We start from the raw sequence: 18,647 nt of genomic DNA, 5'->3' as shown, positions 1-18,647 counted from the left end.
AAATACCATACCAAATAAGCCAGGAAAGGGCAAGTGGCAAAGTCATGCTCCAAAAGAGACCCAGAAACAGGATCAGGGTGACTTTTCTTTCTCAAACCTGAGTTCTTTCAGCAAGCTCTCAATGCACAGTCATGGGCCTTGGTCTGGATAAGGTGGTGGGGAAGCCAGGCACTGGAGAAAATGAGCCTATTTGCATAGGAGCACATACACCTCCACAAGTAAAATGTCCGCTCGTTCCTAGACCAAAGCAGATGTTCATTTTGTGTCCCTTCGGTGGTCCCTTCTGAGGACAGGGTCAGGTTATTTGTGCTTACTGTTGCATTCTCAGCACCCCAACCTGTTCCTGGAAGAATATATATGCTGAATAAATGTTTGGTGAATGAATAAGTTAACCAAAAAAATAAATAAACAAACACTGAGTCCTACTTGGCAAAATGCTGATGAACAGCCAAAGGTTGCTGAACAACTCTCATCCTGCTAATTCTGTTCCTAAAAATCAGAGAGGGAAAGAAAGAGAGAAAGAGAGAAAGAGGTGGGGGGGGGCGGTGAGGGAAAGAGGGAAGGAAAGGAAGGAAGGAAGGAAGGAAGGAAGGAAGGAAGGAAGGCAGGCAGTCAAACCCCAATCTAGAAAAACAAAGTTGGATTTACAAGTGTATCTCTTATTGGTTTTACAGTTTTACGAATTCTGTATGTTCTCTTAGTCTGAGGCAATACTAAGAAGCAAAAGTTTCGTACATTCTTCAACATTCCTGCAGGATATTTCCAGTTTTTATATGGTGCTGGAAAAACTAAACATGTTCCTGAAAGAAATCAGCAATCCATTAAATTTCTAATCTTATTCCAATTAAGTTTCTTGATGTTCTATAAAACCTTTCCATGATCCTGCCATTTCTGAAATTTCAGCAATTCATTCAATCCCTGTGCCCACTATACCTTGGCAGTGCATATTATGGGAAAGACTGACATCTACATAAATCCATGGATTCAAGGCAAGGGAATTATCACTACTGGGCTAGAAGCTTCACAGAAGGCATCTGAGACAATTATGGAATGGATCCAAAAGACCTCAACTGCTAAATGGAGAGGAGAGGACATCACAGGCAGAAAACAGAGTCTGAGTAAAGGTACCAAGGTGAAACATCATGGTATAGTGACATCAAACTGTTCTTACTGATGCCTAGCATGTGAACCCAGGCAAATTACCTTGACCTTTCTGGGCCCCAGTTTCCTCATCTACAAAATGGGAATAATAATAGCACCACTTCACAGGGCTGTTGTGAAGATTCACTGAAATAATGGACAGCAAAGTATGATAAGAAACAGAAAGCAAAATGGTGGTTACCAGGGGCTGGGGGGAGGAGAAATGGGAGGTACTGTTTAAGAGGTACAGAGTTTCATTTGGGGATGATGGAAAGGCTGTGGAGATGGAGAGTGGCGATAGCTGCACAGCAATGTAAAATGCATTTAATGCCACTCGGCTGCATGCTTTAAAAATGGTTAAAATGATAAATTTTATGTTATGTGTATTCTACTACCACAATAAAAAAATGCAAAACAAAACCAAAAATAAAGTGCCAGGCTTGCTCGGCAAGCAACACAGTGTAACTGAAACCAAGAGCACTAGGAAAGTAGTTGGGGCCAGAAGCAAAGAATTTTGAGTAATAGGCTGAGGAGAAGTATGAATTTGATCTACCCTAGTATCCTGTGGGAACACTTGGAAGTGCTATTACTTGAATTGATATTTTGTAAAAACATAATCGACATTGGTATTTTACGAAGATCACCCTGGGAATGAGTTAGATGATTACAAAGAAGTTGAGGCTGAAAGAAGGGATTCCAATTAGACTTCTGCATTTTAAAGTGTGCCCCCCACCCCCAGCATGGTTGGTCTTGCCTGAAAGCAAATTCTCAAGCTGCTCCAGATCTGCTGAATCAGAATCCTCATGCTACAAGACCTCTGGTAATGCCTACACACACTAACCTTTGAGAAGCATGGGGTTAGAAGACCTGAGTTCAGCCGGTAGACGTTGAGGACTTGCAGTGGGACAGTGGCAGCAGAGATGGAGCCATAATCACCAAGATTTATGGAATTTAGTCATACATGCTAGGTTCTGTGTATCGCAAAAACTACCATTTAATCCTCACAATAGCACCATGTGACAGGTGCTATTACTTCCATTTCTCACATGGAATACCAACAAGTCATAAAAAGGAGGGACATTCTGCCACTTGCAACAACATAGATGGAACTTGAGAGCATTATGCTAAATGAATTGAGACAGAGAGGGGCGCCTGGGTGGCTCAGTCGGTTAAGCTTCTGACTTTGGCTCAGGTCATGATCTCACGGTTCTTGAGTTTGAGCCCCACGTCAGGCTCTGTGCTGCCAGCTCTGAGCCTGGAACCTGCCTCAGATTCTGTCTCCCTCTCTTTCTGCCCCCCACCCCCTGCTTGCACTCTCTCTCATTCTCTCCCTCTCTCTCAAAAATAGTTTTTAAAAATTTAAAAAGACAGAGAAAGACAAATAGTGTATGATCTCACTTACATGTGGAATCTTAAAAATATATACAACATAGCAACAGAGAACAGATTGGTGGTTTCTACAGGTGGTGGATGGGGGTGGGGGATATGGGAGAAGATGGTCAAAAGGTACAAACTTCCAGTTATAAAATAAATGAGCTCTGGAGGTGTAATTTACAGCCTGGTGGCTAAAGTTAACAATACTGTATTGTATATTTAAAAGGTGCCATGAGAGTAGATATTAAAAGTTGTCAGTACAAAGAAAAAAATTGTGACTATGTAATGTGATGGATGTTAACTTATTGTGGTAATCGTTTTGCAATATATACATAAATCATTATGTTGTGCACCTTAAACGTAAACATGGTTATGTGTCAATTATATCTCAAAAAAACTTTTTTTTTACCTAATGACCAAGTTCTCTCCATTGTTTTTTATTGAAATTCTATTAGCATCAGTTGTACAATATAATGATTCAATAATTCTATACATTTCTCAGTGCTCATCAAGATAAGTGTAGTCTTGATCCCCTTTATCTATTTCACATCCCCCTACTCCCCTCTGGCAACCATCAGTTTGTTCTCTGTATTTAAGAGTCCATTTTGGGTTTTTTTTCCCTTTGTTTTGTTTCTTAAATTCCATGAGTCAATAATACTGGAAAAATTTTTTTCAATTAGGGTTTAAATAACTTCTCTGAGGTTACATAGCTAGTACCTGACAGAACTGGGATTTGAATCAGTCTGTAAACATTTGTTTCATCATCTCCTCTGTACTTCTTTTCAAACCTCAGGGAAAATGAGTTTGCCCTGTCTTGTTCCACTACCCACTTTCTTTCTCTGTTATTAAACTCTGAGATGATTACTCTGACAGATCTCTAAACTATTTTGGAAGCCCAATTGATATGGACGACAGCATATGAATAAATGGGAAACTTCTGAGCTATCTAGCTACCCACTCAGGTGCAATCTTCTACATCTTGTCTCCCACCTTTGCCTGGGTTATACATGAATCCCCTAAGTAATCTGCTTCCTAGTCGGGGATCAAACTGAATGTCCCTTCCACAAGCCTGTCCCATTCAGAATCCCAAGGCTATGCAAGAATTTGGGTGATCAGCAACAAGGAGGCATTTAATGTTTGTTCTTTTCCTTTCCCTATTTATGAAGAAAACCCAACATTTATTTCCCTTGGTTTCAACAACAGAAGTTCTCCAGAATTAAGTTTCTACCATATTGTACAACTACCATTTAAAAGGAGTATAAAGTCAAATTCTTCATCTTTACCCAGTTATATGTCAATACTCCTCAAGCATGAGCATCAACACTCTATTCCTACAAACAAAAGTTGTCAAGTTATTACCTTTCATACCTCTCTCTTCCTTGTCTGCTCTCGTTTGGGCCCATCTGATCAGCATCCATGGCCTGACTCTGAGGCCCACCTCTGCACTGTGGCTCACATTTGCCTGCTCCTGCCTTTCCTCCATGTCAGACCTCTCAGACTCAGGCCCTTCAGTTCAGTTCCCGCAACCACCCTGTTCTCATCAGTCTCCACTCTTACTCTGCTTCGGTCCATCCTCACGTAGCGGCCAATACAATCCAATACACCAACCTAATCTTGCCTCTCTTCCTGAAGTTCTCCCTTTGATCTCCCACTATCCCAGACTTACAAAGTGGCCCTGATCTCTCCAACAAGTAACTTATTCAATTCTCACATCAGCTCTATGAGGTAGGCTCTGATGTTGTCATCTCAGTTTATCAAGAAACTGAGGCACAGTAGGGTGGCCCAAGATCACCCAGCTAGCAGGTGATCCATCTGAGATTTGAATATAAGGAGTCTGTTGTTGGGAGTTAAAAACTATACTTAGGGGTGCCTGGGTGGCTCAGTTGGTTAAGTGTTCACCTCCTGATTTCCATTCAAGTCATGATCTCACGGTTCATGAGTCTTAGCCCCACATCAGGCTCTGAGTTGACAGCGCAGAGCCTGCTTGAGATTCTCTCTCTCCTTCTCTCTCTTCCCCTTCCCTGCACACTCTCTGTCTCTGTCTCTCTCTCTCTCTCTCTCAAATAAATTTAAAACAATAAAAATATTAAAACAAAAAATAAAAAAAATAAAAACTACACTAGACTGCCTTCCATCCTTCGGTCACTGTTTCCAAGAAGTCTTCCCAGATTTCCCCCTAAGTCTTTCCTTCAAAGACCCCTATATAAACTGTGCCAGGGTGCCTGCATGGCTCAGTCAGTTAAGCATCCAACTTCGGCTCAGGTCATGATCTCATGGTTCATGGGTTCAAGCCCTGCATCGGGCTCTATATTGACAGCTTGGAGCCTACAGCCTGCTTCAGATTCTGTGTCTCCCTCTCTCTCTGCCCTTTCCTCCCTCATGCTGTCTCTGTCTCTCTGAAAAATAAATAAATAAAAATACATACATACATACATACATACATACATACATACATTGTGCCCTGTGTGCATTAGAACGTAAGCTTCCTCAGGGCAGATTTTCTGTTCTCTATATGTACAAATTACTGGATATTTGTTTAATCCAATTAAATGTGTATAAGCACAAAAGATGATAGAGAGAATTCATGTTACCTCTTGTGAGAGAGCTAGTGCCAACTGCTTCACCTTCACAGCTCTCCTTTCTTTTTGCAAAGTTCACAATGGCAGAATATGGTCCTATACACCCAGATGATAGAAGAAAGGAAATGGGAATTTAGAATGCCAAAAATCAAAAGGATGTGGTCCTTAAGAGTCCTAGGATTTTAGAGCAGAAATGTTTTCAGAGAAATCCAGCCTGGTCAATGTCCAAAGCAAATTTTGTATACGGTTTACCAACCCTATCATGTTTTAAGCTATTTCAAAGGGTCAGAGGATGGGTAATGGCCTATGGAAGCATTTAAACAAGATAAACGGATTCCAAGTCTCTCATATCTAATGGCTAAAGTTCTGTTCCACACCTTCTTTAATTGTCCAGGGTTATCTCCACTCAAGTTCAACATTAGTTTGACTTAAAGTGCACAAAATGATGACCTGATATACATCATACACTGTGAAATGATTACCACGATCAAGTTAATTAACACATTTATCAACTCACCTAATTATCGTTTTTGTGTGGTGAGAACACTTAAGATCTACTCTCAGCAAATTTCAAGTATAAAATGCAGTACTCTTAACGACACTGACATTACTGTATATTATATCTCCAAACTTAGTCATCTTATAAAGTTTGTACTTTTAAAAGTATTGCTCATAATCCCTACATTTCTATATATGCCACTCTACACCAACCTTGATTTTCTAATAATCCATGAAATGTATAATATTCTCCTAATTGACTTTTTTTTTTAATCTAGCAAGAACTAACAGGGAAGCACCATTAGATTTTTATCCTATCTCTTTTAGATCTTCCTTTGATTTCCCTTAGACTTAGTCTGAATTCTTTTAGGACTCGGATATACGAAAGCACCTTAACTTGAAAAGCTAAAGCACTGCACTTATTTGCATTCATGGAGTGCCTACTTTGTGCCAGGCTTGGCAATGTTGAACGTGGGAGTCCAGGGACAAGGAAGGTACAGTCTCTGCCCTCGTGTAGTTGACAGTCAATAAAGGAAGAGGCATTTAGACCAATAGTTATAACCCCTCAATTAAAAAAGGATTTCATCATGTTAAGACAGTCTGAATTCCCAAGGAACACACAGAACTGAAAAATGTTGCAAACTTTTCAATTTAATTACCAAGAGTTTGTTTCTATCTCTTCTCTTTGAAATCACAGAGACTGGGATAGAACTTGCTGAGAATCTGTCTTCAGGCCTCTTGCTATAAGAGTTCCCAGAAGATGAAAACAACCTCCTTACAATGTTATTTTTATATTTAAGCAATAAAGTTCCTTTGGGATGGGGCCCAGATTCAGCCATATCTACTGAATTTAGCTTTATAGTAGTACGACAACAGAAAATTTTTCAAAAAAGTTGAACACAGTAATAATATTAGGTGACATTTATTAAACACTTGCTACATCCAAGGCTCTATTATTATCTTCCCCATTTTACACATGAGGAAAATGGAGTCTGGATAGGTTAGCTAACTTTTCCAAGACCACCCTGACAGTCAGTGGCAGTGCCTGAGCACTCATTCACTAATGCACTGCCTCTTAGGGACTTGGCATGGGCCTTCTTTCAACACTCTTGTCCATCTGCAAATGTCACATGTCATCTCCCACCTACCCTCCTCCCACCCTCCCCCACTCCATCCTCCACCCATGACCTTCTAGCCAACTAGGAGTAATCACGAACATCTCATGTTTCTCCTAATTTTGGTTTCCCAGCCTATCAACAAATTACTCTGAAGTTATGTAGCAATCACATTTATGTCCAATACCTTTCTGCAAATGATCATGTCCTTGAAACTCACCAAAAATCATAAATATTCTGACAAACTGTCTAAACACATCAATGTCCTTTGCTGAAAAACATAGGGGAGTTTGGTTTCTATCTAGGTGAGAGCCCAGTCCCTTGACAATGATTTGTGAGACACAAGATTTGAGTATTTGAGAATCTCTGGTCTATAGCAAAGAGTGACAGCCTGGTGAACTTCAAGACTCTAGACAGCATCAAGGCTGAAGTGCAGCAGTACTCAGTCTTTGTAAACAGCAAGAATCTTGCAGTGCATTCCATCGACTCCTTCCTCCCTCGGCTCCCTCCAGTGGTTGGAGATGATGGGTTCCAAGCCACTGCTACACTTCTTTCCCACTCAAGAGTTCTCCCAAAGCCCCGCTGCATGTTTTTTTGCTGTCATTATCCAACTGGATGATGGCATCAAACCAAGGCTAATACTCTTAGATTCACTCAAGACCCAAGAACACATTGTTGAGAAATCTCCTAGTCAGCTATTTACACAGAAAACTTTCCCTGTCTATCCTTCACACATCATAACTGTCCTATGTATGCCAACTACTCGTTGCTACTGCAGAAAACTGAGCTAACAGAGCTGGCTGTGCATTGCCTCTCCTTCCAGGCTTAGTCAATGGACACATTCTTCCTCTACCCTGTTCTTTTTCTCTCTCCTTTTCCATCACTTAGCCCCTGTATTCCAATATTGGTTTACTTGTAAAAGAATCAACCCAAGAATTTACCAAAAATTAAGAACGAGAAACTCACGAAGCGTAATTGATAGTTTATCTGTAAAGGAAGGAGTATAAGAAAGGTGTTAATGGGGAAGGGCAACAGGAGAAACTCCTATATCCCAATATCCTGGTTCTCTTTCCCATATAACTCTTAGGAAAAGGTAGACACTCAATTGTGGAAGTAAAGGAATGCTTCCCCTCATCAGACAACACATCTTTCCTGAAGGGCTGTGTATAAGTTAAATCCCATTTATTCATTAGACATTTGTTAGACATTTTCAAAGTGAGGACTCTATGGCAGACCCTGAGGGATAAAGAGATTAAGTTGATATGGACTGCTCTTTGAGAGATCGGACTTGTAAATAGACAACTAAGAATACAAGGTTGAAACTGCTGAAATTTAAATTCACATAAAGTGCTTTGGAAGCTGAGGAGAAGGAACAGAGATTAGGGGCACAGAGAGAACACAGGAACAGAGGCACAGAAGCTGGAATCTGATGTTATAGGTAGCAGGGAACATCTGGGTTAAAGTAATCATACTTTTTCATAAATGCAACCTCCTGAGCTCTGCCATAGTGAAGCTCACGGTTCCCTAGCTAGTGAAAGCTTGGGCAATCATTCTGAGAGCCACAGAGAAAGCAGACCTGAAACTCCTACAGAAGAAAAAACAAATCATTATCAAAAAAAAACTATTTTGATCCATTATATTTCAAGAGAACTTCAATTTCATTCCATTGAGGAAAATCAATGTGTATAATCGTGTCTAACAATTAAAATAATGTAAAGCACTAAAGTATAGTCTCCAAGACTCTAGAAGATAAGCTCGTTCTTTCTTTCCTTCTTTTTTCTTTTTGTTTTTCTTTCTTTCTTCTTTTTTCTTCCTCCCTCCCTCCCTTCCTCACTCCCTACCATAGATCCTTCCCTTCCTTCCTACCTTTCTTTTCTCTTTTCTTTACTTTCCTTTCCCTTCCCTTTCTCTTCCCTTCCCCTTCTCTTTCCCCTTCCTTCCCCTTCCCTTCCTTTCCTTTCTTCCTTCCTTCCTCCTTTCCGTTCTTTTTCTGTGAAAGGAACCACTAGTCCCAGAATAATGGCCACATATGTCTAGAGGTCCTAGATGCCTGAATTCCGGTGCAAGGAAGCAACTTTGCATGCTTCATGACTCAGCACCCAGGTTCGCTGGGATTGTATCTGGGTCCTGGGAATATAGGGATAGGCAGAGCCATAAGCAGACACTTCTTGGAGACAGGTCAGGCTGCCAGGCTGCCACTCTTGCTCCTAAACTGGGCTGCTAAGAAGCTCCTTCTTGTCTGCACATCTCCTCTTGACCTCCCATCCTCATTTTTGCCCCAAAATTGTTACTGAATGTGTAAATAAATAAATGAAGTAACCGTGCTTTAATATTGGCTAAAACACTGGAATTTGCAAATTATTATGTAAAATTTTAGAATCAAATCAAGATTATACCCATGCTACTCTCATGATTATTTCAGTATGCCTCCTTCCCAAAAACATCTGAGGTTTGTGGGGTTCCTACAGAGTTATTCCTTTGCTACTTACAAAAGCTGAGTAATAACTTATCATTTGACTTGGATTCTATAGATTTGCATAATGCTTTACTCTTCATTATTAGTCATGTAGGGATAAAATTTCATTGCACATTATATTAGAACTTACAGAAACTAAAGGTTAATCTAGTCACTCCACTAATTCAAAAATGTTATTAAAATGACCAAGATACAACACACCTAAGTAAGAGGCTTATGTTGAACTTTCAAGTTTCTTTTTTTTTTTTTTTTTTGATAGAGAGACAGAGAGAAAGACAGAGAGAGAGAGAGAGAGAGAAAGTGTGTGTGTGCAGGCAGAGGAGCAGAGGGAGAGGGAAAGAAAGAATCCAGAGAACCCCAAGATGGGGCTCGATCTCAGTTCCATGAGATCACGACCTGAACTGAAATCAAGAGCTGGATGCCTGACTGAGCCACTCAGGCACCCCAAACTTTCAAGGTTTTTAATTATGAGCCTTTACTGGCTCATAAAATAAATATTTGCTATGAAACTATCCATGTTAGATCTACCTTATATGCTATAAAAACAGTGACCTTTTAAAATTATATATTAAATAAAATTCCAATCATATTCATTGAAAAGAAAACTAACTGAAACCTGATACCAAGGATTTCAAAATTTTTGCAGAATGGGAAGATTACTTTTTACTGTTTCTTTAAAGAAAACTGAATTTGTCAAACCACATGCAAACTCAATTTTCTACCATGGAAAAAGATGGGTTCTCAGAAACATGGAATTGGATTTAGTCTGTGACCCTAATGGCTCAATAGATGATTCTTCAAAAAGAAAAAAAAATCAAATAATGTATTCTGAAACTCTTTTCTTTAACTCTTCTCTGAAGTAACATATCCTCCAAGCTTCCTTGGGAGGGAAATAAACTCTTTGTTGTCACAGGTGTGATGCTGTTCCCCACACTTCCTCTCCCAAGGACATGGACATGATTACCAAAGTCCACCCTCTTTAAGCCATGCAGTGCAGAGGAAGAGGAGGAGAAATCTCTGGCAACTGTCATCCCTGTGCAATAGCACCTAAGAGTAGAGGGGACTATGCCAATAAATGTCTTTCTTTGTTTTAGGGGCTGGTCATATTTTTCTATCACCTGTGAAGCAGAGAAAGTGCTAAGCCTAGAAGCTCAGTTTCTGAACCTACTAGAGATACCACAGGAGTTTTTGTTACCTTCAAACCTGCTGGATCCTAAATCAATGCAAACATTCATGGCCAGTTGTCCTAGGAAGTTTGAAGTTGCAATTAATTGCTACTAATCTTCTTGCTCAGAGATGGCAAGTAAATCTTATTCCTGGGGAGTTCAAGAATACAAGGCTCAGATGCCATTGCTCACATCTGTTAAATGGCCTAGTACGAGTAACCCAGACCTTCCTAAAGGTCATTGCTCCCACAGAACACAACACCAAAGGATGTTAATAAGTACGAAGCAAATACAAAAATGAAGTGTTACTTGGTTGTGTACATTTGGAAAATGCTGAGTTAAATATAGTGAAACTGATTTTTTTACTACAAGACATCTCAGGGCTTTTCATAGGTTTTAGGAGCACTGGGAATCGCCAAGATGACTTCACTGAGTCTTTGGTTTGCTTTATTTTCCATCCTCAAGCACCTTCAATGACAAGATGCATTTTAGCTTACAAATGACAGAAAGGAAACTTTGAAAACTTAACAATAAATGTTGAATGATACCTGGGATATAAATAACAGTCTGGGATCCACCCCCCCAAACTGTTATGAAGGGTCCAGGGGAAAACGAATGTGGTTAACTACAGAGGTCATTTCTAGCTGGTTCATGGGTTTTAGTCTGAAATTCTCCCCCAAATGTCCCCAACACAGCCTGCCCAAAAACCTGGGCACAACTCTAGGGATAAAGGGCTCACACCTAACCTTTCTCTTAAAGAAGAGTGGAAAGCAGTGCTCACTTTGGCAGCACACATAGTAAAATTGAAATGATACAGAGAAGATTGGCATGGCCCTTATGCAAGGATGACAGCTAACTTCACGAAGCACTCCATAATTTTTATAGGTCAAATATATTTCAATAAAGCTGAAATTTTAAAGAAGGAAAACAGAAAAGACGTACTTCTAACAGGAAAACACCAAGAATCACAATTATTATTCATTACAAATGTGTCACTCTCAGAATTACCTATGTAAGAAAATGTTCTCTTTCATGCAAACAGTATGAGCCACAAATTAATATGCCCTTAATCTCTAACATCTAAGTAATTTTGAAGCCAGAAACAAGGTAAAATCTGTTCACCAGGTGTACCACCACAGTGGAATTCCTATACTAAGGAAATATTTCCATTGTGGAATTTCAAGACTCCAAAGGACAATTTGTGTTTCTATTGGGATGTTTTTATAAAATGAACAATTTGGCATATGAGACATGTAAGTTCCATGCAATTTTTGAAAATATATTTGTGGAACTAACCATCTGCATGCCTGGGGAAATACCCCTTCTGAAATAAATAGGTGAGAATGAGTATAATGGTTACATTCTAAGATTTATAAACAGACTTTCTATATCTGTTCACTTTTTCATTACAGAAGTATCAAAGTTCCCAGAGAACCTAAACACCAAATTACATTCATTGAAATAAATATATATTACATTTTATTTTATATAATCACACAGCGCAAGGAAAATATGTAGGTTGAGTTTTCATTTATGAGAGAATATGATCATATACATACCTATATAAATATAAAATCAGATGCAAAAAAATTAACATTCAAGTTCAGTTCTGTTTGTATTTGTTCTCCAACTGACTTTGCATGTGCATATGTGTGAGCACACACACACACACACACACACACACACACCCCTCAATCTAAAACCTACAATTTATCAAAACCAAAAATATCTTTTCTTTCCTTCACTTCACTTTACAATTCTCTCAGGGAAATGGGTAGAGTGCTACATTTAGAGTGACCAAGTAGAATCTCTTAAGATAAAATATGAGTTGAGTTTAAATCTGTAGCTGGTGAAAATCAAGGACATCTATAAACAGATTTTTTTGTGTGTGCTATCCAATTTCACATGCATTCAGTTCACTAGTGTTAAGAATTGGACTGTGGCGCTTACTTCAGCAACACATATACTAAAACTGGAACAATTACAGAGATTAGCATGTCCCCTGCACAAGGGTGACATGAAAATTCGTGAAGCGTTCCATATGAAAACAAAAAAAGCATCCACTGTGATTACATGATGTTACATCTTGACCTGTGCTTTAATCCTGACTGAGCATGTCTTGATTGTATGAATTATTGATTAATTCAGGTGTTATTATTATTTAAAAATGCAACTCATTACTTAGATTTTTCCCAATCACTTATGACTTGCCGATCAGTTTCAAAGCACAGAGGACTCTTACTTCCACTGGATTACAAGTGCACTGTAAAATATAAAAGGTAAGTCTAAAAAGAAAAGTCTAAAAGATAAAAACTGTTTTCTTACCCAAGAACAAGAAGTGAAGAAACTGATGGATGTTGTTTATGGACAGTGGATGGTCTATCCAGATGACCTGCAAAGAAAGAAATGTTTCTAGATCAAAAATAGTCCTTCTAGCAACACAAGGGAAGTCAATTATTATGTAACTGCACATTTAAAATACAGAGAGCCCTTTTCAACTACCAAGACTTTCCAGATTAGAATTGACTTTTCCATACAGTGTTATGATTCTCATAACAATGCTTTGGGGTGGAGAAAGTAGGATTGTTCCTCACTCAAGAAGGTTCTTAAACTGTTTCTAGCTTCCACATAAAGTCAAATTTCCTTCCTCCTAATTCCAGCCCTCTTCAATCACCATGGCAGCCTGCTTGACCAAAGGGACTGAGCTTTCTGATGCTATCTCGTCCAGTGACCCTGATATGACCTCTAGAGGTGATATTAAGATTTGTTTCTATGCAAACTCTCCTTCGTGTACAATTTAAAAAAATTACATGTAATTCTTAACTTGGTTCATAGATAATGAAGTGTTGATGTTCAAGGATTTCTTCTAACTGGTGTTATGGACTTGCTTCATGTTAAGCAAGCAGTATTCCCACCTTCTCTGAGGGACACACAATCCTTGCACCACTTTGGCAGTACCAACGCTGCAGCCAAACAGTATGTTCCCAAAATAGAAATCTGTTTCTGATGTTTGGCAAACATACTCCACAGCCTTTATGAGACTTGAAGGCATCTGGATATCTGGATATATAAGTTTGGATCCAAAAAGATATCATTTTCCCAGAATCATGTAGAATGCTCTCTTATGCATGTTCTTCTCAGATTCCTCCTCCATGAGCCCCAAGGAGTTCACTGTCCACTACTCTCTCAGGGCACTGGCCACTTTCTAGGGTGCCTAATTGCTATTTGAGCTCTTGTTGGTCCCCCCCAACACTGGAGTATGAGCACAAGGCTAGAATCTGGTCTCACTCCTCCCTGTACCCAGCATCTGGCACAGAGTAGAAGTGCTAAAAGCATGCACTGAAGGAACCATGAGCCACACCACTGTTTACATCTTCTGAGTGCCAGGAAGTACTTGCCACTACCCAGACACACGCTCTTCATTGCCTGACACCCACCCTTTGCTCAACGACAGTCTCCCTTCCTGGAATGCCCTTTCCTGTGTCTTCACTGATTGAAGCCGCATCTATCTTTCAAAGACACATTCCCCAAAGCACCTTCTCCAAGAGTGATTTTCTGATCCTCTCTCCAGTACCCCTGATGGCACCTGCCCTAGTTGGCACTGTATGAAAGTCATGTGTTGCCAGTCTCTCCCCTCCATGGGGGAACAGGATTAGTTCCTCTCAACAACTCATGGCTGTATGAACCTAGCCTGTAAAACTGTGAATAATAAATCACATTCAGCTGGGTGAGGATTGTGGCAAGAGCTTGCTCTTTCTCCAGAGACCCTAGAGTTCAAGAAAAGAATGACTAAGGATATAGAAAAATATGTAGGAAAGAAAGTAGGAGAGATGACTTCATATGTGGAGCCCTCTCTTTACATAAAAGTATATTTTAAGTGAACCATTGAAAGAGGTCTTAGTGAATCCTTTAATTAAGAATCTGATAGGTGGGGCGCCTAGGTGGTTCAGTCAGTTGAGAGTCTAACTCTTGATTTCAGCTCAGATCATGATCTCAGGGTCATGGGATAGAGCCCCATGGCAGGCTCCACACTCATGGAACCTGCTTGGGATCTGCTTGGGATTCTCTCTCTCTCTCTCTCTCTCTCTCTCTCTCTCTAATAAAAATAAGATAAAACAGCCAACTGGTGAAAGAAAACAAAGAATATGATACTAGAACACTTCATAGCAGAACTTTCTAAACTGGAAGATTAACATACATAAAATTACAGAAATACCAAACTTGAGACAAGAACATGAAAGTATTACAGATTATATTGGAATATTTTAGGCCATTCTTAGTCCATATTTGGTAAGGTCCATTCTACTTGACTACATAGGAAGCTACCAAGGGAGCAAGAATTGTGTTTTCAGGAATCTGAGTCCTACACCTCTAGTTTCTGGGCAAATCAGGGTGTCTACAGTGATTTCCAGTGCTTCCATTTATTTGCTCAGTTGTTCAGGTCCCAAATAGTTATCCACTATGGGCAAGGCACTGTGCCAGTTAGTGTCACTGCTACTGCTGCTGTTGCTGTTATCAGCCCTTAAAGCTAAAAGAAATACAGAAAATCACAATTATTACTATTTCAAAGAAGAGCTACATAACTGTCAAAAGAATTCTCTAAAAATTAAGTAGTTGGAATGTTGAAGAGTCTAAGAATCAAACGGGAAAATCAATGTGGTCAGACAGGCTGGGTTGTCTACCTGAAGACATTAACATTTTTATTTAATTTGTAAGATAGCTGGACACTACTGCAAATTTCTGAGAAAGTGACTACCAAGATCAAATCAACTCTAAGTGACATGATGCAGGGGACTCAAGCAGGCAGACTGAGGAAAGGCTGGAGTTTAGAAGGCAGTTGTGGAAGGAAGAGAAGAAAGTTGCAAAAGGGTGGATTTCAGACATACTTTAGCAGAGGCAGACTAATAAGAGAAGGGACAAAGGTAAGCTAAGAGGAAAATGTGATACTATCTATCATAATGGACCTGGGGGCAGTGCAGGTTGGAGTGGTTGAAGGTCACAAGGTCAGAGTTGTCTTTTACTAGAGGGAAACTGGGTTAGAGAAGAGTCTAGAGAGAAAATTCACCAGGTTCTCTTGCAGGTTTAGGCATCAATTAAACATGCAAGAAAGCCCACCTCTTTTTGACAAGAATGATCAATTTGACCACACAGACATGAGAGATATTTGGACAGATGACTTAGAGATCTCTTCCAGCTTGGGAGAGTCCACAATTCTACAAGACATGTCCGGAGAGATATTTAAAATCTGACTAATCATTGGAGTGCCCTAAGGAAGTGATTTAAGGAGAAGATAAAATCTCAAAAATATTCAACTAGAAAGATGGAGGGAGTAAGCAGTAGCTTCTTTACTCCAGACAAAAACAAGGAAGGCCAGGATCAGAAAAGGAATAAAGAGAACTAGAAACAAGAGATAAAGACATAATATATTTTGCATAACGTCAAAGAACAACAATTTCAGCACTGCCAAACTCTATGCCACTTTAATCTGTTCCACTTGAGGAATAATTTGTTCTTTGTCAGTATCTTAATCATAAGAAGTTTTTGCCAGTGGTCAATGTATTAGCAATGGCATTTACAAAACCATTTCAATTAGCTTTTTTTCCTAGGAGCACCTAACCTGGGAGATCTCCCACCCAGCCCTGCACAAAGCCTATCTGCCCAGAAAGGCTTAGCTGGTCTCTGTCACGGAGGGGGAGGGGGGGGGGGGCTTTGGACAAAGAAAATGGATTTGCATAAAGGTGGTTAGCTGAGCACAGGCCCTATGTGAGGCTATACAGTGTTGAAAAGGCCATTCTCCAACCTGGCAGTGTAATCCTAATGGAGAGCTTTTGTTCCAGAGGCTGTGGTAGGCTGCTTTATTCAGCTGACAATCCACAGTAAAAGAACGAATGAACCGCCTCCTTTTGGTAAAGCCAAGGCAGCTGGCAGCCCACAAGCCCCACAGCTTACCGAATAAGAGGCAGGACAATTGTTAGCCCCAGACCCAAAAGGTGCTCTGTAACCGAGTGCCCACTGCTAGTGCTCCTGGCTGCATGCTGGGTGTTCACCACTCAAGACAAAGTTCCCCAGGCCACCTTCACATCAGAAAGGAGCTATGGGATCCAGAAGCACCAGCAAAGTCCTTCCCTACAATCCTTCCAAAAGACATCCAAAACCTTTCGTCACATGTAGCCCCTTCGCTAGCTTTGTAGAACACCATCATCACTTCCCATTAGAATGCTGAGAAAGAGCCAGCCTTCTTGTTCCTTCTGAGATTTCCTTTTTAAAAAGAAATTCAGTTTATTTCTCTTATTTTTAAGAGTGTTAAATTTACAAAATGGAACAAACTATGCAAACACAATTCTACCACCCCGGGACAAATATTGCCATTTTGTATGATTTCTTCCCAATCTTTTTTATGTAACTGTGAGAACTCTGTAAATACAGTTTTTTCCCAAGGCAAGTCTAACTGATCCCTATTTTCCAACTAAGGAACAAGCCCTTTAGAAGTTAGATGGTTTCTCCTAACTTATTTTAACCCCCTTATCTTAAGGTATTTCCCAACCTAACCTCCAGTTCTCCTCAACCTTATTCCACTCTTGCATAGACCTTAGACTGCCTTATCAAAAAAAATAGGGAAGTTGTCTCCAAGAATCTGTTGAATAATTTTTTAAGGGGGCCATTTCCATGAATGAAAACCCACATGCAACAAAAATAATTTAAGATCAATATATGAATTATGTGCCAATATCACATGAATGATCAAATATATACTTATATAAATATATAAAGTATATATAATATACATATGTAAATATGTATATTATACACACACACACACACACACCATTTTGGTAAAAAGTTTCCCAATTTGTTAGCCACATGGTTCTCAAATTAGAAGAGGGGCCAAAGAAACCCTCCATTTCCCGAATGAAAGATTGCAGACCTACTCACTTAAATGATATCCCTAATTGTTGCTGACTCTTGGCTTCACCAATGCCAAAGGCCCCTCCTGCAAACCTCACTCCCAGCTCCCACTCCCGCCCAGTTCCTTTTCTTAATGCTGATGGTTAAGACACAGCCACATTAAAGTGAGGCTCTGCAAATGCCCTTACTGAAAACTACAAAAGCCTATCTGTTTGATATACTTCAAATGCTTTCTGTGATCACATATGTTGGAACTTCCTACCAAAGATTCCAACTTGTTTGTTATGGAATATAGAGAAAGATGAAACAGCTTTCACTGAATTTCCAGATTTTTCACATTGATTGACTTTGTTTGTGAATTTCACCTCAAAGTGTAACCGTTTAGTGCAAACGTCTCAATTTCCCAAAGTCCTGCCTGTTACTTTAAAGCTTTCTCATTTCCTGAGAACAAACTGAGGGCTGTGGGGAGGGGTGGGAGGGAGGGGAGGGTGGGTGATGGGTATTGAAGAGGGCATCTTTTGGGATGAGCACTGGGTGTTGTATGGAAACCAATTTGACAATAAATTTCATATATTTAAAATAAATAAAAAAATAAATAAATAAGCTTTCTCATTTCCAAGCACTGTGTGGTCCACACCATACAGCACAGCTCACACCTAGGTTTCTTGAGATCAATGCAAATGGAGCTCATACTAGAAAAGGCAAACAGTAAGCAGCCTTTATGAAGTCTTATCTGCAGAGTACGCATGAATGTTTCAAAGTAGGTTTGACACATCCTGAGGAGGACAGTGAAGCTTCCACAACTTTTCACCTATATTAAGGGAGACACTTATTGCTTCCTATGAGGAAACAGCTGACTTACAAGTTCATTCTCCTAAATGGGATACCTTAAGTTAGAGGCTAGCAAGCTAAAAAAAAAATACTTGCTTTAATTCACACTTTAAAAATTATTAATCCAATGACTTGACTAGGGGAGGTTGCAAAACTAGTGGAAATCAATGGTATTTTTGAAGTCAGAATGCTTAGGACCTAGTCCCGGTTCTGTGCTAGCCATGTGACCTTAAGCAAGTCATATGGCCTCTCTGATCACCTGTGAAATGGTGCTAAGCTCTGAATTCCTGACCCCATAAGGTCCTTTCAGGAAGATCAGATACCATAAAGGAGGGCAAGTTCCATGAAAAGTCGAAGTTGCACTGCACACCCATGTATTTGGTGAGTGCTCCAAATGATAAGGTTCGCCTTAACCTTGAAAGTTAAAGTTCACTTAAACAAGGATACAAGTAGCATAAAGATACACTGAGAGTACAATACCTCTTGGATGGCTTTCTCCTGAAAAGCAATAGCGTTCATGAATTCAAGAAATACTGCAGCAAGTAAAATGAACATGGTCAAA

General features: G+C 39.7%; 1 protein-coding gene and 2 non-coding genes across 7 annotated transcripts in view; 2 read left to right on the top strand and 1 right to left on the bottom strand.

Moving 5' to 3' along the window:
- Window positions 1-18,647, bottom strand: part of PASD1 (PAS domain containing repressor 1) — a 118,053-nt gene that overhangs the window by 83,584 nt on the left and 15,822 nt on the right. For 4 of the 5 annotated variants that reach the window (XM_045050873.1, XM_045050874.1, XM_019824436.3 and 1 more), the window contains one exon: window positions 12,674-12,740. The gene's annotated coding sequence lies outside the window, so the exon portion shown is untranslated. Of the gene's footprint in view, window positions 1-5,105; window positions 5,190-12,673; window positions 12,741-18,647 lie in introns of all 5 variants that reach the window. The other variant, XM_045050875.1, reaches the window with a different exon arrangement.
- On the top strand, window positions 11,122-11,228 carry LOC111558791. Its single transcript, XR_002739931.1, has one exon. It is a non-coding gene; the product is annotated as a U6 spliceosomal RNA (small nuclear RNA).
- Window positions 12,291-12,395, top strand: LOC111558825. Its single transcript, XR_002739960.1, has one exon. It is a non-coding gene; the product is annotated as a U6 spliceosomal RNA (small nuclear RNA).

The sequence above is a fragment of the Felis catus genome, chromosome X (genome assembly GCF_018350175.1).
Source record: "Felis catus isolate Fca126 chromosome X, F.catus_Fca126_mat1.0, whole genome shotgun sequence".
Taxonomy (NCBI): Eukaryota; Metazoa; Chordata; class Mammalia; order Carnivora; family Felidae; genus Felis; species Felis catus.
Note: the sequence above shows the minus strand (reverse complement) of the source record. Positions and strands in the feature narration are given on the sequence as shown.